Source organism: Hyla sarda, unplaced genomic scaffold (assembly GCF_029499605.1).
Source record: "Hyla sarda isolate aHylSar1 unplaced genomic scaffold, aHylSar1.hap1 scaffold_960, whole genome shotgun sequence".
Lineage (NCBI taxonomy): Eukaryota > Metazoa > Chordata > Amphibia > Anura > Hylidae > Hyla > Hyla sarda.
In genome coordinates this window covers 72,885-94,531 of record NW_026610990.1, presented here as the reverse complement: position 1 = coordinate 94,531, position 21,647 = coordinate 72,885, and the positions used below count along the sequence as shown (strand labels likewise).

At 46.3% G+C, this 21,647-nt stretch overlaps 9 non-coding genes and 1 pseudogene across 9 annotated transcripts; all 10 read left to right on the top strand.

Moving 5' to 3' along the window:
- Positions 1–2,018: 2,018 nt before the first annotated feature.
- On the top strand, positions 2,019–2,209 carry LOC130351026 (U2 spliceosomal RNA). Its single transcript, XR_008887801.1, has one exon. It is a non-coding gene; the product is annotated as a U2 spliceosomal RNA (small nuclear RNA).
- A 2,090-nt stretch (positions 2,210–4,299) lies between these two features.
- LOC130351025 (U2 spliceosomal RNA) lies at positions 4,300–4,490 on the top strand. Its single transcript, XR_008887800.1, has one exon. It is a non-coding gene; the product is annotated as a U2 spliceosomal RNA (small nuclear RNA).
- Positions 4,491–6,596: 2,106 nt separating this feature from the next.
- Positions 6,597–6,787, top strand: LOC130351024 (U2 spliceosomal RNA). Its single transcript, XR_008887799.1, has one exon. It is a non-coding gene; the product is annotated as a U2 spliceosomal RNA (small nuclear RNA).
- Positions 6,788–8,877: 2,090 nt separating this feature from the next.
- On the top strand, positions 8,878–9,068 carry LOC130351022 (U2 spliceosomal RNA). Its single transcript, XR_008887798.1, has one exon. It is a non-coding gene; the product is annotated as a U2 spliceosomal RNA (small nuclear RNA).
- A 2,089-nt stretch (positions 9,069–11,157) lies between these two features.
- LOC130351021 (U2 spliceosomal RNA) lies at positions 11,158–11,348 on the top strand. Its single transcript, XR_008887797.1, has one exon. It is a non-coding gene; the product is annotated as a U2 spliceosomal RNA (small nuclear RNA).
- A 2,079-nt stretch (positions 11,349–13,427) lies between these two features.
- LOC130350995 (U2 spliceosomal RNA) lies at positions 13,428–13,587 on the top strand (annotated as a pseudogene).
- A 686-nt stretch (positions 13,588–14,273) lies between these two features.
- On the top strand, positions 14,274–14,457 carry LOC130350991 (U2 spliceosomal RNA). The gene has a single exon (XR_008887772.1). It is a non-coding gene; the product is annotated as a U2 spliceosomal RNA (small nuclear RNA).
- Positions 14,458–16,539: 2,082 nt separating this feature from the next.
- On the top strand, positions 16,540–16,730 carry LOC130351020 (U2 spliceosomal RNA). Its single transcript, XR_008887796.1, has one exon. It is a non-coding gene; the product is annotated as a U2 spliceosomal RNA (small nuclear RNA).
- Positions 16,731–18,807: 2,077 nt separating this feature from the next.
- Positions 18,808–18,998, top strand: LOC130351019 (U2 spliceosomal RNA). The gene has a single exon (XR_008887795.1). It is a non-coding gene; the product is annotated as a U2 spliceosomal RNA (small nuclear RNA).
- A 2,080-nt stretch (positions 18,999–21,078) lies between these two features.
- LOC130351017 (U2 spliceosomal RNA) lies at positions 21,079–21,269 on the top strand. Its single transcript, XR_008887793.1, has one exon. It is a non-coding gene; the product is annotated as a U2 spliceosomal RNA (small nuclear RNA).
- Positions 21,270–21,647: the final 378 nt, after the last annotated feature.

Genomic DNA, 21,647 nt, shown 5'->3' with positions numbered 1-21,647 from the left:
TGGGCCTTGCTGCTGCTGCAGCCAAAAAACAAAAGGTGGTGCTGCTGCTGCTTCTGCTGCTTCTGCTTCTGCTTGTGTCTGGCCCCTGTTGGAGCGTCCAGGCACAGGACTTCTGCTGCTGCTGACTAAATGGCCTCCTTAATTGGATCATTTGAGTAGCCAGCACACCTGTGCAGGTAGGGCATGACATGATAGGCAGCTGCCTTGATAGCGGGTGGGTGCTGAATGTTCCTAATTGACAAAATAAGATTAATGCTTATGAAGAAATATAAAATCTCATCCCTTCCCCAATATCGCGCCACACCCCTACCCCTTAATTCCCTGGTTGAACTTGATGGACATATGTCTTTTTTCGACCGTACTAACTATGTAACTATGTAACATAACATGGGGGGGGGGGGGGTCTCCTGGCTGTTCACACAGGTGTGTCATTGCTGTACATTGACCATGCATTGCTTCTGTGGTATTGCAAAGGCAAAGACAAATGCTTCCAGCCATCCATTGCACTAATGGATTGGTCATCAGCTGGCTGTCTATGTCCCGCATCAATATAGACCAAAGTACAGAGGGTTAGGCTATGCTATTGTGCACCTACCTGATGCATCAGAAGGTGCGAGGCCCTTGCTAAATTCTGTGCACAGACTTTGAGATCTATGCTTTAGACTGTATCTAAACCTGCTCCAACATGGACTGACATTCTGGCCTACTTTCAGCCGATGCGACTTGTCTGTCGCTGAACAGTCGCTTTTTATGTATTCAGCACCTATGTATAATGTTGTAAAAATGCTCTAGAAGCTAAAGTCGCAGAAATGTCACACATATTTGGCCTGCAACTTTCTGTGCGACAAATTCAGACAGGAAAAATCAGTATAAATCCTTAGAAAATTATCCCCCAGTGTCTCCATCTGCTGGCGGTATTGAATAAGCATTGCTGCACTGATGGGGTATGCATTAGACGAAAAAAAAGAAGAAAAAGAAGAATAATACGCCCAGAAAAGAGGCGAAAAGGAGAAAAACGTAAAAAAACGTGAAAAAAAAGTAAGAGGAAGAGAAGGGAAAAAAAGGTGGAAATGGGTTTAAAAGTGATTTCGGCGGAGAATATATATATATATATATATATATATATATATATATATATATATATATGCGCACACACACACATAGATATAAACGTATTCTCCGTTGAGATATTGCAGCCGCTGCTGTGTCCAGGCCCAGGAGCCTTAGCACTGTGCTGTGATGTCACTCAATACCACTGACATCACTAGGTGTAAACAACATCTCTCCTTTGCTGTGTATGTGACTATGGAGCTGTTTGGTGATGTCGTCTATTACGGCCTTCATAGAAGCAACAGGAGATTGTTGCATCCATCTTGAACCCTCAGAACTACAGTGCTATGATGTCACTCACTTCCACAGGCCTTGCAGAGTGTAAACAACAACAACCCAGCTTTGTTGTGTATGTAACCATAGGGATTTGTGATGTCACCTAGAACCTTCACAGCAGCGACAGCTTTATGAGGAGCATCAGCACTGCTCTGCCTGAGCAGAACCATCACCGCCATAGGTTGTCAAATAACCCGGATTTAACCCACACAGGTAAGTCCAATGGGGTGCAGGCATGTCCTCTATGCTTACAGCTTCCCGTGGGTGTTGGTTTGATACCGTTTGGGGACAGCCAAGGAGGCATCTGCAGGCAACAAAGGTAGGTGTGTGCTTGTGTGTGTGTTTCCTATGCAGATCCTAAGCCCAGTGTCACATGCAAGTAGGAGGAGTAAGAAGGGTTCCTGGCAAATCCGGGTTATGGATTGCATTTAAAAAGGCCCCGTGGGAGTGCAATGGGCCCCTGTCTTGCTGCTTAGCAATAATGGTATGGGTTTAGGTTCTGCTGTGTGTACTGGTGGTTGACTGCCCCCCAGCCCAGAGTGTGCATGGAAAATTGTCTGGCAGCCTCCCTGACAGCAAGCAGTGATAGTGCCCATGAAGGGGACCTTGTTGGGCCCGCCCCTTTCACGGTTATCGCTTCTCGGCCTTTTGGCTAAGATCAAGTGTAGTATCTGTTCTTATCAGTTTAATATCTGATACGTCCCCTATCTGGGGACCATATATTAAATGGATTTTTGAGAACGGGGGCCGATTTCGAAGCTTGCTTCCGTCGCCCTATGCATTGACCCGATATGGCAGTATCTTCGGGTACAGTGCACCACCCCCTTACAGGGTTAAAAAGAAAGATTCCTACTTTCATTGCTACCTGCTTGCTGGCTAGCCAGCTAGCCAGCCCTGTGGGCCTTGCTGCTGCTGCAGCCAAAAAACAAAAGGTGGTGCTGCTGCTGCTTCTGCTGCTTCTGCTTCTGCTTGTGTCTGGCCCCTGTTGGAGCGTCCAGGCACAGGACTTCTGCTGCTGCTGACTAAATGGCCTCCTTAATTGGATCATTTGAGTAGCCAGCACACCTGTGCAGGTAGGGCATGACATGATAGGCAGCTGCCTTGATAGCGGGTGGGTGCTGAATGTTCCTAATTGACAAAATAAGATTAATGCTTATGAAGAAATATAAAATCTCATCCCTTCCCCAATATCGCGCCACACCCCTACCCCTTAATTCCCTGGTTGAACTTGATGGACATATGTCTTTTTTCGACCGTACTAACTATGTAACTATGTAACATAACATGGGGGGGGGGGGGGTCTCCTGGCTGTTCACACAGGTGTGTCATTGCTGTACATTGACCATGCATTGCTTCTGTGGTATTGCAAAGGCAAAGACAAATGCTTCCAGCCATCCATTGCACTAATGGATTGGTCATCAGCTGGCTGTCTATGTCCCGCATCAATATAGACCAAAGTACAGAGGGTTAGGCTATGCTATTGTGCACCTACCTGATGCATCAGAAGGTGCGAGGCCCTTGCTAAATTCTGTGCACAGACTTTGAGATCTATGCTTTAGACTGTATCTAAACCTGCTCCAACATGGACTGACATTCTGGCCTACTTTCAGCCGATGCGACTTGTCTGTCGCTGAACAGTCGCTTTTTATGTATTCAGCACCTATGTATAATGTTGTAAAAATGCTCTAGAAGCTAAAGTCGCAGAAATGTCACACATATTTGGCCTGCAACTTTCTGTGCGACAAATTCAGACAGGAAAAATCAGTATAAATCCTTAGAAAATTATCCCCCAGTGTCTCCATCTGCTGGCGGTATTGAATAAGCATTGCTGCACTGATGGGGTATGCATTAGACGAAAAAAAAGAAGAAAAAGAAGAATAATACGCCCAGAAAAGAGGCGAAAAGGAGAAAAACGTAAAAAAACGTGAAAAAAAAGTAAGAGGAAGAGAAGGGAAAAAAAGGTGGAAATGGGTTTAAAAGTGATTTCGGCGGAGATAATATATATATATATATATATATATATATATATATATATATATATGCGCACACACACACATAGATATAAACGTATTCTCCGTTGAGATATTGCAGCCGCTGCTGTGTCCAGGCCCAGGAGCCTTAGCACTGTGCTGTGATGTCACTCAATACCACTGACATCACTAGGTGTAAACAACATCTCTCCTTTGCTGTGTATGTGACTATGGAGCTGTTTGGTGATGCCTTCTATTATGGCCTTCATAGAAGCAACAGGAGATTGTTGCATCCATCTAGAACCCTCAGAACTACAGTGCTATGATGTCACTCACTTCCACAGGCCTTGCAGAGTGTAAACAACAACAACCCAGCTTTGTTGTGTATGTAACCATAGGGATTTGTGATGTCACCTAGAACCTTCACAGCAGCGACAGCTTTATGAGGAGCATCAGCACTGCTCTGCCTGAGCAGAACCATCACCGCCATAGGTTGTCAAATAACCCGGATTTAACCCACACAGGTAAGTCCAATGGGGTGCAGGCATGTCCTCTATGCTTACAGCTTCCCGTGGGTGTTGGTTTGATACCGTTTGGGGACAGCCAAGGAGGCATCTGCAGGCAACAAAGGTAGGTGTGTGCTTGTGTGTGTGTTTCCTATGCAGATCCTAAGCCCAGTGTCACATGCAAGTAGGAGGAGTAAGAAGGGTTCCTGGCAAATCCGGGTTATGGATTGCATTTAAAAAGGCCCCGTGGGAGTGCAATGGGCCCCTGTCTTGCTGCTTAGCAATAATGGTATGGGTTTAGGTTCTGCTGTGTGTACTGGTGGTTGACTGCCCCCCAGCCCAGAGTGTGCATGGAAAATTGTCTGGCAGCCTCCCTGACAGCAAGCAGTGATAGTGCCCATGAAGGGGACCTTGTTGGGCCCGCCCCTTTCACGGTTATCGCTTCTCGGCCTTTTGGCTAAGATCAAGTGTAGTATCTGTTCTTATCAGTTTAATATCTGATACGTCCCCTATCTGGGGACCATATATTAAATGGATTTTTGAGAACGGGGGCCGATTTCGAAGCTTGCTTCCGTCGCCCTATGCATTGACCCGATATGGCAGTATCTTCGGGTACAGTGCACCACCCCCTTACAGGGTTAAAAAGAAAGATTCCTACTTTCATTGCTACCTGCTTGCTGGCTAGCCAGCTAGCCAGCCCTGTGGGCCTTGCTGCTGCTGCAGCCAAAAAACAAAAGGTGGTGCTGCTGCTGCTTCTGCTGCTTCTGCTTCTGCTTGTGTCTGGCCCCTGTTGGAGCGTCCAGGCACAGGACTTCTGCTGCTGCTGACTAAATGGCCTCCTTAATTGGATCATTTGAGTAGCCAGCACACCTGTGCAGGTAGGGCATGACATGATAGGCAGCTGCCTTGATAGCGGGTGGGTGCTGAATGTTCCTAATTGACAAAATAAGATTAATGCTTATGAAGAAATATAAAATCTCATCCCTTCCCCAATATCGCGCCACACCCCTACCCCTTAATTCCCTGGTTGAACTTGATGGACATATGTCTTTTTTCGACCGTACTAACTATGTAACTATGTAACATAACATGGGGGGGGGGGGTCTCCTGGCTGTTCACACAGGTGTGTCATTGCTGTACATTGACCATGCATTGCTTCTGTGGTATTGCAAAGGCAAAGACAAATGCTTCCAGCCATCCATTGCACTAATGGATTGGTCATCAGCTGGCTGTCTATGTCCCGCATCAATATAGACCAAAGTACAGAGGGTTAGGCTATGCTATTGTGCACACCTACCTGATGCATCAGAAGGTGCGAGGCCCTTGCTAAATTCTGTGCACAGACTTTGAGATCTATGCTTTAGACTGTATCTAAACCTGCTCCAACATGGACTGACATTCTGGCCTACTTTCAGCCGATGCGACTTGTCTGTCGCTGAACAGTCGCTTTTTATGTATTCAGCACCTATGTATAATGTTGTAAAAATGCTCTAGAAGCTAAAGTCGCAGAAATGTCACACATATTTGGCCTGCAACTTTCTGTGCGACAAATTCAGACAGGAAAAATCAGTATAAATCCTTAGAAAATTATCCCCCAGTGTCTCCATCTGCTGGCGGTATTGAATAAGCATTGCTGCACTGATGGGGTATGCATTAGACGAAAAAAAAGAAGAAAAAGAAGAATAATACGCCCAGAAAAGAGGCGAAAAGGAGAAAAACGTAAAAAAACGTGGAAAAAAAAGTAAGAGGAAGAGAAGGGAAAAAAAGGTGGAAATGGGTTTAAAAGTGATTTCGGCGGAGAAATATATATATATATATATATATATATATATATATATATATATATATATGTATATATATATGCGCACACACACACATAGATATAAACGTATTCTCCGTTGAGATATTGCAGCCGCTGCTGTGTCCAGGCCCAGGAGCCTTAGCACTGTGCTGTGATGTCACTCAATACCACTGACATCACTAGGTGTAAACAACATCTCTCCTTTGCTGTGTATGTGACTATGGAGCTGTTTGGTGATGTCGTCTATTACGGCCTTCATAGAAGCAACAGGAGATTGTTGCATCCATCTTGAACCCTCAGAACTACAGTGCTATGATGTCACTCACTTCCACAGGCCTTGCAGAGTGTAAACAACAACAACCCAGCTTTGTTGTGTATGTAACCATAGGGATTTGTGATGTCACCTAGAACCTTCACAGCAGCGACAGCTTTATGAGGAGCATCAGCACTGCTCTGCCTGAGCAGAACCATCACCGCCATAGGTTGTCAAATAACCCGGATTTAACCCACACAGGTAAGTCCAATGGGGTGCAGGCATGTCCTCTATGCTTACAGCTTCCCGTGGGTGTTGGTTTGATACCGTTTGGGGACAGCCAAGGAGGCATCTGCAGGCAACAAAGGTAGGTGTGTGCTTGTGTGTGTGTTTCCTATGCAGATCCTAAGCCCAGTGTCACATGCAAGTAGGAGGAGTAAGAAGGGTTCCTGGCAAATCCGGGTTATGGATTGCATTTAAAAAGGCCCCGTGGGAGTGCAATGGGCCCCTGTCTTGCTGCTTAGCAATAATGGTATGGGTTTAGGTTCTGCTGTGTGTACTGGTGGTTGACTGCCCCCCAGCCCAGAGTGTGCATGGAAAATTGTCTGGCAGCCTCCCTGACAGCAAGCAGTGATAGTGCCCATGAAGGGGACCTTGTTGGGCCCGCCCCTTTCACGGTTATCGCTTCTCGGCCTTTTGGCTAAGATCAAGTGTAGTATCTGTTCTTATCAGTTTAATATCTGATACGTCCCCTATCTGGGGACCATATATTAAATGGATTTTTGAGAACGGGGGCCGATTTCGAAGCTTGCTTCCGTCGCCCTATGCATTGACCCGATATGGCAGTATCTTCGGGTACAGTGCACCACCCCCTTACAGGGTTAAAAAGAAAGATTCCTACTTTCATTGCTACCTGCTTGCTGGCTAGCCAGCTAGCCAGCCCTGTGGGCCTTGCTGCTGCTGCAGCCAAAAAACAAAAGGTGGTGCTGCTGCTGCTTCTGCTGCTTCTGCTTCTGCTTGTGTCTGGCCCCTGTTGGAGCGTCCAGGCACAGGACTTCTGCTGCTGCTGACTAAATGGCCTCCTTAATTGGATCATTTGAGTAGCCAGCACACCTGTGCAGGTAGGGCATGACATGATAGGCAGCTGCCTTGATAGCGGGTGGGTGCTGAATGTTCCTAATTGACAAAATAAGATTAATGCTTATGAAGAAATATAAAATCTCATCCCTTCCCCAATATCGCGCCACACCCCTACCCCTTAATTCCCTGGTTGAACTTGATGGACATATGTCTTTTTTCGACCGTACTAACTATGTAACTATGTAACATAACATGGGGGGGGGGGTCTCCTGGCTGTTCACACAGGTGTGTCATTGCTGTACATTGACCATGCATTGCTTCTGTGGTATTGCAAAGGCAAAGACAAATGCTTCCAGCCATCCATTGCACTAATGGATTGGTCATCAGCTGGCTGTCTATGTCCCGCATCAATATAGACCAAAGTACAGAGGGTTAGGCTATGCTATTGTGCACCTACCTGATGCATCAGAAGGTGCGAGGCCCTTGCTAAATTCTGTGCACAGACTTTGAGATCTATGCTTTAGACTGTATCTAAACCTGCTCCAACATGGACTGACATTCTGGCCTACTTTCAGCCGATGCGACTTGTCTGTCGCTGAACAGTCGCTTTTTATGTATTCAGCACCTATGTATAATGTTGTAAAAATGCTCTAGAAGCTAAAGTCGCAGAAATGTCACACATATTTGGCCTGCAACTTTCTGTGCGACAAATTCAGACAGGAAAAATCAGTATAAATCCTTAGAAAATTATCCCCCAGTGTCTCCATCTGCTGGCGGTATTGAATAAGCATTGCTGCACTGATGGGGTATGCATTAGACGAAAAAAAAGAAGAAAAAGAAGAATAATACGCCCAGAAAAGAGGCGAAAAGGAGAAAAACGTAAAAAAACGTGAAAAAAAAGTAAGAGGAAGAGAAGGGAAAAAAAGGTGGAAATGGGTTTAAAAGTGATTTCGGCGGAGAAATATATATATATATATATATATATATATATATATATATATATATATATGCGCACACACACACATAGATATAAACGTATTCTCCGTTGAGATATTGCAGCCGCTGCTGTGTCCAGGCCCAGGAGCCTTAGCACTGTGCTGTGATGTCACTCAATACCACTGACATCACTAGGTGTAAACAACATCTCTCCTTTGCTGTGTATGTGACTATGGAGCTGTTTGGTGATGTCGTCTATTACGGCCTTCATAGAAGCAACAGGAGATTGTTGCATCCATCTTGAACCCTCAGAACTACAGTGCTATGATGTCACTCACTTCCACAGGCCTTGCAGAGTGTAAACAACAACAACCCAGCTTTGTTGTGTATGTAACCATAGGGATTTGTGATGTCACCTAGAACCTTCACAGCAGCGACAGCTTTATGAGGAGCATCAGCACTGCTCTGCCTGAGCAGAACCATCACCGCCATAGGTTGTCAAATAACCCGGATTTAACCCACACAGGTAAGTCCAATGGGGTGCAGGCATGTCCTCTATGCTTACAGCTTCCCGTGGGTGTTGGTTTGATACCGTTTGGGGACAGCCAAGGAGGCATCTGCAGGCAACAAAGGTAGGTGTGTGCTTGTGTGTGTGTTTCCTATGCAGATCCTAAGCCCAGTGTCACATGCAAGTAGGAGGAGTAAGAAGGGTTCCTGGCAAATCCGGGTTATGGATTGCATTTAAAAAGGCCCCGTGGGAGTGCAATGGGCCCCTGTCTTGCTGCTTAGCAATAATGGTATGGGTTTAGGTTCTGCTGTGTGTACTGGTGGTTGACTGCCCCCGAGCCCAGAGTGTGCATGGAAAATTGTCTGGCAGCCTCCCTGACAGCAAGCAGTGATAGTGCCCATGAAGGGGACCTTGTTGGGCCCGCCCCTTTCACGGTTATCGCTTCTCGGCCTTTTGGCTAAGATCAAGTGTAGTATCTGTTCTTATCAGTTTAATATCTGATACGTCCCCTATCTGGGGACCATATATTAAATGGATTTTTGAGAACGGGGGCCGATTTCGAAGCTTGCTTCCGTCGCCCTATGCATTGACCCGATATGGCAGTATCTTCGGGTACAGTGCACCACCCCCTTACAGGGTTAAAAAGAAAGATTCCTACTTTCATTGCTACCTGCTTGCTGGCTAGCCAGCTAGCCAGCCCTGTGGGCCTTGCTGCTGCTGCAGCCAAAAAACAAAAGGTGGTGCTGCTGCTGCTTCTGCTGCTTCTGCTTCTGCTTGTGTCTGGCCCCTGTTGGAGCGTCCAGGCACAGGACTTCTGCTGCTGCTGACTAAATGGCCTCCTTAATTGGATCATTTGAGTAGCCAGCACACCTGTGCAGGTAGGGCATGACATGATAGGCAGCTGCCTTGATAGCGGGTGGGTGCTGAATGTTCCTAATTGACAAAATAAGATTAATGCTTATGAAGAAATATAAAATCTCATCCCTTCCCCAATATCGCGCCACACCCCTACCCCTTAATTCCCTGGTTGAACTTGATGGACATATGTCTTTTTTCGACCGTACTAACTATGTAACTATGTAACATAACATGGGGGGGGGGGGTCTCCTGGCTGTTCACACAGGTGTGTCATTGCTGTACATTGACCATGCATTGCTTCTGTGGTATTGCAAAGGCAAAGACAAATGCTTCCAGCCATCCATTGCACTAATGGATTGGTCATCAGCTGGCTGTCTATGTCCCGCATCAATATAGACCAAAGTACAGAGGGTTAGGCTATGCTATTGTGCACCTACCTGATGCATCAGAAGGTGCGAGGCCCTTGCTAAATTCTGTGCACAGACTTTGAGATCTATGCTTTAGACTGTATCTAAACCTGCTCCAACATGGACTGACATTCTGGCCTACTTTCAGCCGATGCGACTTGTCTGTCGCTGAACAGTCGCTTTTTATGTATTCAGCACCTATGTATAATGTTGTAAAAATGCTCTAGAAGCTAAAGTCGCAGAAATGTCACACATATTTGGCCTGCAACTTTCTGTGCGACAAATTCAGACAGGAAAAATCAGTATAAATCCTTAGAAAATTATCCCCCAGTGTCTCCATCTGCTGGCGGTATTGAATAAGCATTGCTGCACTGATGGGGTATGCATTAGACGAAAAAAAAGAAGAAAAAGAAGAATAATACGCCCAGAAAAGAGGCGAAAAGGAGAAAAACGTAAAAAAACGTGAAAAAAAAGTAAGAGGAAGAGAAGGGAAAAAAAGGTGGAAATGGGTTTAAAAGTGATTTCGGCGGAGAAATATATATATATATATATATATATATATATATATATATATATATATGCGCACACACACACATAGATATAAACGTATTCTCCGTTGAGATATTGCAGCCGCTGCTGTGTCCAGGCCCAGGAGCCTTAGCACTGTGCTGTGATGTCACTCAATACCACTGACATCACTAGGTGTAAACAACATCTCTCCTTTGCTGTGTATGTGACTATGGAGCTGTTTGGTGATGTCGTCTATTACGGCCTTCATAGAAGCAACAGGAGATTGTTGCATCCATCTTGAACCCTCAGAACTACAGTGCTATGATGTCACTCACTTCCACAGGCCTTGCAGAGTGTAAACAACAACAACCCAGCTTTGTTGTGTATGTAACCAAAGGGATTTGTGATGTCACCTAGAACCTTCACAGCAGCGACAGCTTTATGAGGAGCATCAGCACTGCTCTGCCTGAGCAGAACCATCACCGCCATAGGTTGTCAAATAACCCGGATTTAACCCACACAGGTAAGTCCAATGGGGTGCAGGCATGTCCTCTATGCTTACAGCTTCCCGTGGGTGTTGGTTTGATACCGTTTGGGGACAGCCAAGGAGGCATCTGCAGGCAACAAAGGTAGGTGTGTGCTTGTGTGTGTGTTTCCTATGCAGATCCTAAGCCCAGTGTCACATGCAAGTAGGAGGAGTAAGAAGGGTTCCTGGCAAATCCGGGTTATGGATTGCATTTAAAAAGGCCCCGTGGGAGTGCAATGGGCCCCTGTCTTGCTGCTTAGCAATAATGGTATGGGTTTAGGTTCTGCTGTGTGTACTGGTGGTTGACTGCCCCCCAGCCCAGAGTGTGCATGGAAAATTGTCTGGCAGCCTCCCTGACAGCAAGCAGTGATAGTGCCCATGAAGGGGACCTTGTTGGGCCCGCCCCTTTCACGGTTATCGCTTCTCGGCCTTTTGGCTAAGATCAAGTGTAGTATCTGTTCTTATCAGTTTAATATCTGATACGTCCCCTATCTGGGGACCATATATTAAATGGATTTTTGAGAACGGGGGCCGATTTCGAAGCTTGCTTCCGTCGCCCTATGCATTGACCCGATATGGCAGTATCTTCGGGTACAGTGCACCACCCCCTTACAGGGTTAAAAAGAAAGATTCCTACTTTCATTGCTACCTGCTTGCTGGCTAGCCAGCCCTGTGGGCCTTGCTGCTGCTGCAGCCAAAAAACAAAAGGTGGTGCTGCTGCTGCTTCTGCTGCTTCTGCTTCTGCTTGTGTCTGGCCCCTGTTGGAGCGTCCAGGCACAGGACTTCTGCTGCTGCTGACTAAATGGCCTCCTTAATTGGATCATTTGAGTAGCCAGCACACCTGTGCAGGTAGGGCATGACATGATAGGCAGCTGCCTTGATAGCGGGTGGGTGCTGAATGTTCCTAATTGACAAAATAAGATTAATGCTTATGAAGAAATATAAAATCTCATCCCTTCCCCAATATCGCGCCACACCCCTACCCCTTAATTCCCTGGTTGAACTTGATGGACATATGTCTTTTTTCGACCGTACTAACTATGTAACTATGTAACATAACATGGGGGGGGGGGGTCTCCTGGCTGTTCACACAGGTGTGTCATTGCTGTACATTGACCATGCATTGCTTCTGTGGTATTGCAAAGGCAAAGACAAATGCTTCCAGCCATCCATTGCACTAATGGATTGGTCATCAGCTGGCTGTCTATGTCCCGCATCAATATAGACCAAAGTACAGAGGGTTAGGCTATGCTATTGTGCACCTACCTGATGCATCAGAAGGTGCGAGGCCCTTGCTAAATTCTGTGCACAGACTTTGAGATCTATGCTTTAGACTGTATCTAAACCTGCTCCAACATGGACTGACATTCTGGCCTACTTTCAGCCGATGCGACTTGTCTGTCGCTGAACAGTCGCTTTTTATGTATTCAGCACCTATGTATAATGTTGTAAAAATGCTCTAGAAGCTAAAGTCGCAGAAATGTCACACATATTTGGCCTGCAACTTTCTGTGCGACAAATTCAGACAGGAAAAATCAGTATAAATCCTTAGAAAATTATCCCCCAGTGTCTCCATCTGCTGGCGGTATTGAATAAGCATTGCTGCACTGATGGGGTATGCATTAGACGAAAAAAAAGAAGAAAAAGAAGAATAATACGCCCAGAAAAGAGGCGAAAAGGAGAAAAACGTAAAAAAACGTGAAAAAAAAGTAAGAGGAAGAGAAGGGAAAAAAAGGTGGAAATGGGTTTAAAAGTGATTTCGGCGGAGAAATATATATATATATATATATATATATATATATATATATATATATGCGCACACACACACATAGATATAAACGTATTCTCCGTTGAGATATTGCAGCCGCTGCTGTGTCCAGGCCCAGGAGCCTTAGCACTGTGCTGTGATGTCACTCAATACCACTGACATCACTAGGTGTAAACAACATCTCTCCTTTGCTGTGTATGTGACTATGGAGCTGTTTGGTGATGTCGTCTATTACGGCCTTCATAGAAGCAACAGGAGATTGTTGCATCCATCTTGAACCCTCAGAATTACAGTGCTATGATGTCACTCACTTCCACAGGCCTTGCAGAGTGTAAACAACAACAACCCAGCTTTGTTGTGTATGTAACCATAGGGATTTGTGATGTCACCTAGAACCTTCACAGCAGCGACAGCTTTATGAGGAGCATCAGCACTGCTCTGCCTGAGCAGAACCATCACCGCCATAGGTTGTCAAATAACCCGGATTTAACCCACACAGGTAAGTCCAATGGGGTGCAGGCATGTCCTCTATGCTTACAGCTTCCCGTGGGTGTTGGTTTGATACCGTTTGGGGACAGCCAAGGAGGCATCTGCAGGCAACAAAGGTAGGTGTGTGCTTGTGTGTGTGTTTCCTATGCAGATCCTAAGCCCAGTGTCACATGCAAGTAGGAGGAGTAAGAAGGGTTCCTGGCAAATCCGGGTTATGGATTGCATTTAAAAAGGCCCCGTGGGAGTGCAATGGGCCCCTGTCTTGCTGCTTAGCAATAATGGTATGGGTTTAGGTTCTGCTGTGTGTACTGGTGGTTGACTGCCCCCCAGCCCAGAGTGTGCATGGAAAATTGTCTGGCAGCCTCCCTGACAGCAAGCAGTGATAGTGCCCATGAAGGGGACCTTGTTGGGCCCGCCCCTTTCACGGTTATCGCTTCTCGGCCTTTTGGCTAAGATCAAGTGTAGTATCTGTTCTTATCAGTTTTCATGCTGGTGGGGATGGGTGCTGCATGGAGGATGCAGGTGTACCAGGGCTTTCCGGGGCTGGTTCTGAGGAATCAGCTCGACGGCTGCCCCGATGTGACCTGTTCCCTCCGGGTCTCGCCATGAGGCTGAGAGGGTCTAGAGCCGAGGTACTTTTGTGCCTCGGGGAGTGGTGACCCCGAGGTGCCGAAACTCACTGGGAGAATAGGCTCACTGAGTTGAAGCACGGGCACCATAATCTCTTCACCTTGTGGCACTCACCTCTTGATTCCCGGCCTTCTGGCTAGGATCAGAGAAATTTTTATAGATCCGGCCGGATGTCCGGGCAGTATATCTGCACACATTCACTTATTTATTTATTTTTTGTCTCACTGTGTCACTTTTTGCGTGTTGTGTGTTCACAGGATTTGTCAGGATGCGGTAGCCCTTCTGGGTGTCCCTCCTGGCGGTCTAGGGGAGGTGTGTGTGGCCATTAGGTTCCGCACCTCCCTGCAAACACCCCGGGTACTCCTGCTTCGCAGGGTACCTACCGTAATCGGCTCTGCGGGCAGATACCTTGGCTAACGCCAAGGGGGATGCCGGGAGCATTTGTGGTCTCCTAGTAGCTTCGGCGAAAAGGGACATCGAACCTGGAACCTCGCAGGTACCTTTTGGTCCGGAGGCGAAGGGTAAGGTTTGTTGGGGGGCCTCTCTCCTATCGGAGAAGGGCTTGCGATAGACCGCATCCTTTGTGCACGTTTTTTTTAGTGTAACACGTTTGCACTTTTTCTTGCACTTTGGGTGAATCGAAAGCACGTTCCTCGGCTTTAGATAAAAAAAAAAATCTGTTCTTATCAGTTTAATATCTGATACGTCCCCTATCTGGGGACCATATATTAAATGGATTTTTGAGAACGGGGGCCGATTTCGAAGCTTGCTTCCGTCGCCCTATGCATTGACCCGATATGGCAGTATCTTCGGGTACAGTGCACCACCCCCTTACAGGGTTAAAAAGAAAGATTCCTACTTTCATTGCTACCTGCTTGCTGGCTAGCCAGCTAGCCAGCCCTGTGGGCCTTGCTGCTGCTGCAGCCAAAAAACAAAAGGTGGTGCTGCTTCTGCTGCTTCTGCTTCTGCTTGTGTCTGGCCCCTGTTGGAGCGTCCAGGCACAGGACTTCTGCTGCTGCTGACTAAATGGCCTCCTTAATTGGATCATTTGAGTAGCCAGCACACCTGTGCAGGTAGGGCATGACATGATAGGCAGCTGCCTTGATAGCGGGTGGGTGCTGAATGTTCCTAATTGACAAAATAAGATTAATGCTTATGAAGAAATATAAAATCTCATCCCTTCCCCAATATCGCGCCACACCCCTACCCCTTAATTCCCTGGTTGAACGTGATGGACATATGTCTTTTTTCGACCGTACTAACTATGTAACTATGTAACATAACATGGGGGGGTCTCCTGGCTGTTCACACAGGTGTGTCATTGCTGTACATTGACCATGCATTGCTTCTGTGGTATTGCAAAGGCAAAGACAAATGCTTCCAGCCATCCATTGCACTAATGGATTGGTCATCAGCTGGCTGTCTATGTCCCGCATCAATATAGACCAAAGTACAGAGGGTTAGGCTATGCTATTGTGCACCTACCTGATGCATCAGAAGGTGCGAGGCCCTTGCTAAATTCTGTGCACAGACTTTGAGATCTATGCTTTAGACTGTATCTAAACCTGCTCCAACATGGACTGACATTCTGGCCTACTTTCAGCCGATGCGACTTGTCTGTCGCTGAACAGTCGCTTTTTATGTATTCAGCACCTATGTATAATGTTGTAAAAATGCTCTAGAAGCTAAAGTCGCAGAAATGTCACACATATTTGGCCTGCAACTTTCTGTGCGACAAATTCAGACAGGAAAAATCAGTATAAATCCTTAGAAAATTATCCCCCAGTGTCTCCATCTGCTGGCGGTATTGAATAAGCATTGCTGCACTGATGGGGTATGCATTAGACGAAAAAAAAGAAGAAAAAGAAGAATAATACGCCCAGAAAAGAGGCGAAAAGGAGAAAAACGTAAAAAAACGTGAAAAAAAAGTAAGAGGAAGAGAAGGGAAAAAAAGGTGGAAATGGGTTTAAAAGTGATTTCGGCGGAGAAATATATATATATATATATATATATATATATATATATATATATATATATATGCGCACACACACACATAGATATAAACGTATTCTCCGTTGAGATATTGCAGCCGCTGCTGTGTCCAGGCCCAGGAGCCTTAGCACTGTGCTGTGATGTCACTCAATACCACTGACATCACTAGGTGTAAACAACATCTCTCCTTTGCTGTGTATGTGACTATGGAGCTGTTTGGTGATGTCGTCTATTACGGCCTTCATAGAAGCAACAGGAGATTGTTGCATCCATCTTGAACCCTCAGAACTACAGTGCTATGATGTCACTCACTTCCACAGGCCTTGCAGAGTGTAAACAACAACAACCCAGCTTTGTTGTGTATGTAACCATAGGGATTTGTGATGTCACCTAGAACCTTCACAGCAGCGACAGCTTTATGAGGAGCATCAGCACTGCTCTGCCTGAGCAGAACCATCACCGCCATAGGTTGTCAAATAACCCGGATTTAACCCACACAGGTAAGTCCAATGGGGTGCAGGCATGTCCTCTATGCTTACAGCTTCCCGTGGGTGTTGGTTTGATACCGTTTGGGGACAGCCAAGGAGGCATCTGCAGGCAACAAAGGTAGGTGTGTGCTTGTGTGTGTGTTTCCTATGCAGATCCTAAGCCCAGTGTCACATGCAAGTAGGAGGAGTAAGAAGGGTTCCTGGCAAATCCGGGTTATGGATTGCATTTAAAAAGGCCCCGTGGGAGTGCAATGGGCCCCTGTCTTGCTGCTTAGCAATAATGGTATGGGTTTAGGTTCTGCTGTGTGTACTGGTGGTTGACTGCCCCCCAGCCCAGAGTGTGCATGGAAAATTGTCTGGCAGCCTCCCTGACAGCAAGCAGTGATAGTGCCCATGAAGGGGACCTTGTTGGGCCCGCCCCTTTCACGGTTATCGCTTCTCGGCCTTTTGGCTAAGATCAAGTGTAGTATCTGTTCTTATCAGTTTAATATCTGATACGTCCCCTATCTGGGGACCATATATTAAATGGATTTTTGAGAACGGGGGCCGATTTCGAAGCTTGCTTCCGTCGCCCTATGCATTGACCCGATATGGCAGTATCTTCGGGTACAGTGCACCACCCCCTTACAGGGTTAAAAAGAAAGATTCCTACTTTCATTGCTACCTGCTTGCTGGCTAGCCAGCTAGCCAGCCCTGTGGGCCTTGCTGCTGCTGCAGCCAAAAAACAAAAGGTGGTGCTGCTTCTGCTGCTTCTGCTTCTGCTTGTGTCTGGCCCCTGTTGGAGCGTCCAGGCACAGGACTTCTGCTGCTGCTGACTAAATGGCCTCCTTAATTGGATCATTTGAGTAGCCAGCACACCTGTGCAGGTAGGGCATGACATGATAGGCAGCTGCCTTGATAGCGGGTGGGTGCTGAATGTTCCTAATTGACAAAATAAGATTAATGCTTATGAAGAAATATAAAATCTCATCCCTTCCCCAATATCGCGCCACACCCCTACCCCTTAATTCCCTGGTTGAACGTGATGGACATATGTCTTTTTTCGACCGTACTAACTATGTAACTATGTAACATAACATGGGGGGGTCTCCTGGCTGTTCACACAGGTGTGTCATTGCTGTACATTGACCATGCATTGCTTCTGTGGTATTGCAAAGGCAAAGACAAATGCTTCCAGCCATCCATTGCACTAATGGATTGGTCATCAGCTGGCTGTCTATGTCCCGCATCAATATAGACCAAAGTACAGAGGGTTAGGCTATGCTATTGTGCACCTACCTGATGCATCAGAAGGTGCGAGGCCCTTGCTAAATTCTGTGCACAGACTTTGAGATCTATGCTTTAGACTGTATCTAAACCTGCTCCAACATGGACTGACATTCTGGCCTACTTTCAGCCGATGCGACTTGTCTGTCGCTGAACAGTCGCTTTTTATGTATTCAGCACCTATGTATAATGTTGTAAAAATGCTCTAGAAGCTAAAGTCGCAGAAATGTCACACATATTTGGCCTGCAACTTTCTGTGCGACAAATTCAGACAGGAAAAATCAGTATAAATCCTTAGAATTATCCCCCAGTGTCTCCATCTGCTGGCGGTATTGAATAAGCATTGCTGCACTGATGGGGTATGCATTAGACGAAAAAAAAGAAGAAAAAGAAGAATAATACGCCCAGAAAAGAGGCGAAAAGGAGAAAAACGTAAAAAAACGTGAAAAAAAAGTAAGAGGAAGAGAAGGGAAAAAAAGGTGGAAATGGGTTTAAAAGTGATTTCGGCGGAGAAATATATATATATATATATATATATATATATATATATATATATATATACGCGCACACACACACATATATATAAACGTATTCTCCGTTGAGATATTGCAGCCGCTGCTGTGTCCAGGCCCAGGAGCCTTAGCACTGTGCTGTGATGTCACTCAATACCACTGACATCACTAGGTGTAAACAACATCTCTCCTTTGCTGTGTATGTGACTATGGAGCTGTTTGGTGATGTCGTCTATTATGGCCTTCATAGAAGCAACAGGAGATTGTTGCATCCATCTAGAACCCTCAGAACTACAGTGCTATGATGTCACTCACTTCCACAGGCCTTGCAGAGTGTAAACAACAACAACCCAGCTTTGTTGTGTATGTAACCATAGGGATTGTGATGTCACCTAGAACCTTCACAGCAGCGACAGCTTTATGAGGAGCATCAGCACTGCTCTGCCTGAGCAGAACCATCACCGCCATAGGTTGTCAAATAACCCGGATTTAACCCACACAGGTAAGTCCAATGGGGTGCAGGCATGTCCTCTATGCTTACAGCTTCCCGTGGGTGTTGGTTTGATACCGTTTGGGGACAGCCAAGGAGGCATCTGCAGGCAACAAAGGTAGGTGTGTGCTTGTGTGTGTGTTTCCTATGCAGATCCTAAGCCCAGTGTCACATGCAAGTAGGAGGAGTAAGAAGGGTTCCTGGCAAATCCGGGTTATGGATTGCATTTAAAAAGGCCCCGTGGGAGTGCAATGGGCCCCTGTCTTGCTGCTTAGCAATAATGGTATGGGTTTAGGTTCTGCTGTGTGTACTGGTGGTTGACTGCCCCCCAGCCCAGAGTGTGCATGGAAAATTGTCTGGCAGCCTCCCTGACAGCAAGCAGTGATAGTGCCCATGAAGGGGACCTTGTTGGGCCCGCCCCTTTCACGGTTATCGCTTCTCGGCCTTTTGGCTAAGATCAAGTGTAGTATCTGTTCTTATCAGTTTAATATCTGATACGTCCCCTATCTGGGGACCATATATTAAATGGATTTTTGAGAACGGGGGCCGATTTCGAAGCTTGCTTCCGTCGCCCTATGCATTGACCCGATATGGCAGTATCTTCGGGTACAGTGCACCACCCCCTTACAGGGTTAAAAAGAAAGATTCCTACTTTCATTGCTACCTGCTTGCTGGCTAGCCAGCTAGCCAGCCCTGTGGGCCTTGCTGATGCTGCTGCTGCTGCAGCCAAAAAACAAAAGGTGGTGCTTCTGCTGCTTCTGCTTGTGTCTGGCCGCTGTTGGAGCGTCCAGGCACAGGACTTCTGCTGCTGCTGACTAAATGGCCTCCTTAATTGGATCATTTGAGTAGCCAGCACACCTGTGCAGGTAGGGCATGACATGATAGGCAGCTGCCTTGATAGCGGGTGGGTGCTGAATGTTCCTAATTGACAAAATAAGATTAATGCTTATGAAGAAATATAAAATCTCATCCCTTCCCCAATATCGCGCCACACCCCTACCCCTTAATTCCCTGGTTGAACTTGATGGACATATGTCTTTTTTCGACCGTACTAACTATGTAACTATGTAACATAACATGGGGGGGGTCTCCTGGCTGTTCACACAGGTGTGTCATTGCTGTACATTGACCATGCATTGCTTCTGTGGTATTGCAAAGGCAAAGACAAATGCTTCCAGCCATCCATTGCACTAATGGATTGGTCATCAGCTGGCTGTCTATGTCCCGCATCAATATAGACCAAAGTACAGAGGGTTAGGCTATGCTATAGTGCACCTACCTGATGCATCAGAAGGTGCGAGGCCCTTGCTAAATTCTGTGCACAGACTTTGAGATCTATGCTTTAGACTGTATCTAAACCTGCTCCAACATGGACTGACATTCTGGCCTACTTTCAGCCGATGCGACTTGTCTGTCGCTGAACAGTCGCTTTTTATGTATTCAGCACCTATGTATAATGTTGTAAAAATGCTCTAGAAGCTAAAGTCGCAGAAATGTCACACATATTTGGCCTGCAACTTTCTGTGCGACAAATTCAGACAGGAAAAATCAGTATAAATCCTTAGAAAATTATCCCCCAGTGTCTCCATCTGCTGGCGGTATTGAATAAGCATTGCTGCACTGATGGGGTATGCATTAGACGAAAAAAAAGAAGAAAAAGAAGAATAATACGCCCAGAAAAGAGGCGAAAAGGAGAAAAACGTAAAAAAACGTGAAAAAAAAGTAAGAGGAAGAGAAGGGAAAAAAAGGTGGAAATGGGTTTAAAAGTGATTTCGGCGGAGAAATATATATATATATATATATATATATATATATATATATATATATATACGCGCACACACACACATATATATAAACGTATTCTCCGTTGAGATATTGCAGCCGCTGCTGTGTCCAGGCCCAGGAGCCTTAGCACTGTGCTGTGATGTCACTCAATACCACTGACATCACTAGGTGTAAACAACATCTCTCCTTTGCTGTGTATGTGACTATGGAGCTGTTTGGTGATGTCGTCTATTATGGCCTTCATAGAAGCAACAGGAGATTGTTGCATCCATCTAGAACCCTCAGAACTACAGTGCTATGATGTCACTCACTTCCACAGGCCTTGCAGAGTGTAAACAACAACAACCCAGCTTTGTTGTGTATGTAACCATAGGGATTGTGATGTCACCTAGAACCTTCACAGCAGCGACAGCTTTATGAGGAGCATCAGCACTGCTCTGCCTGAGCAGAACCATCACCGCCATAGGTTGTCAAATAACCCGGATTTAACCCACACAGGTAAGTCCAATGGGGTGCAGGCATGTCCTCTATGCTTACAGCTTCCCGTGGGTGTTGGTTTGATACCGTTTGGGGACAGCCAAGGAGGCATCTGCAGGCAACAAAGGTAGGTGTGTGCTTGTGTGTGTGTTTCCTATGCAGATCCTAAGCCCAGTGTCACATGCAAGTAGGAGGAGTAAGAAGGGTTCCTGGCAAATCCGGGTTATGGATTGCATTTAAAAAGGCCCCGTGGGAGTGCAATGGGCCCCTGTCTTGCTGCTTAGCAATAATGGTATGGGTTTAGGTTCTGCTGTGTGTACTGGTGGTTGACTGCCCCCCAGCCCAGAGTGTGCATGGAAAATTGTCTGGCAGCCTCCCTGACAGCAAGCAGTGATAGTGCCCATGAAGGGGACCTTGTTGGGCCCGCCCCTTTCACGGTTATCGCTTCTCGGCCTTTTGGCTAAGATCAAGTGTAGTATCTGTTCTTATCAGTTTAATATCTGATACGTCCCCTATCTGGGGACCATATATTAAATGGATTTTTGAGAACGGGGGCCGATTTCGAAGCTTGCTTCCGTCGCCCTATGCATTGACCCGATATGGCAGTATCTTCGGGTACAGTGCACCACCCCCTTACAGGGTTAAAAAGAAAGATTCCTACTTTCATTGCTACCTGCTTGCTGGCTAGCCAGCTAGCCAGCCCTGTGGGCCTTGCTGCTGCTGCTGCTGCTGCAGCCAAAAAACAAAAGGTGGTGCTGCTGCTGCTTCTGCTGCTTCTGCTTGTGTCTGGCCGCTGTTGGAGCGTCCAGGCACAGGACTTCTGCTGCTGCTGACTAAATGGCCTCCTTAATTGGATCATTTGAGTAGCCAGCACACCTGTGCAGGTAGGGCATGACATGATAGGCAGCTGCCTTGATAGCGGGTGGGTGCTGAATGTTCCTAATTGACAAAATAAGATTAATGCTTATGAAGAAATATAAAATCTCATCCCTTCCCCAATATCGCGCCA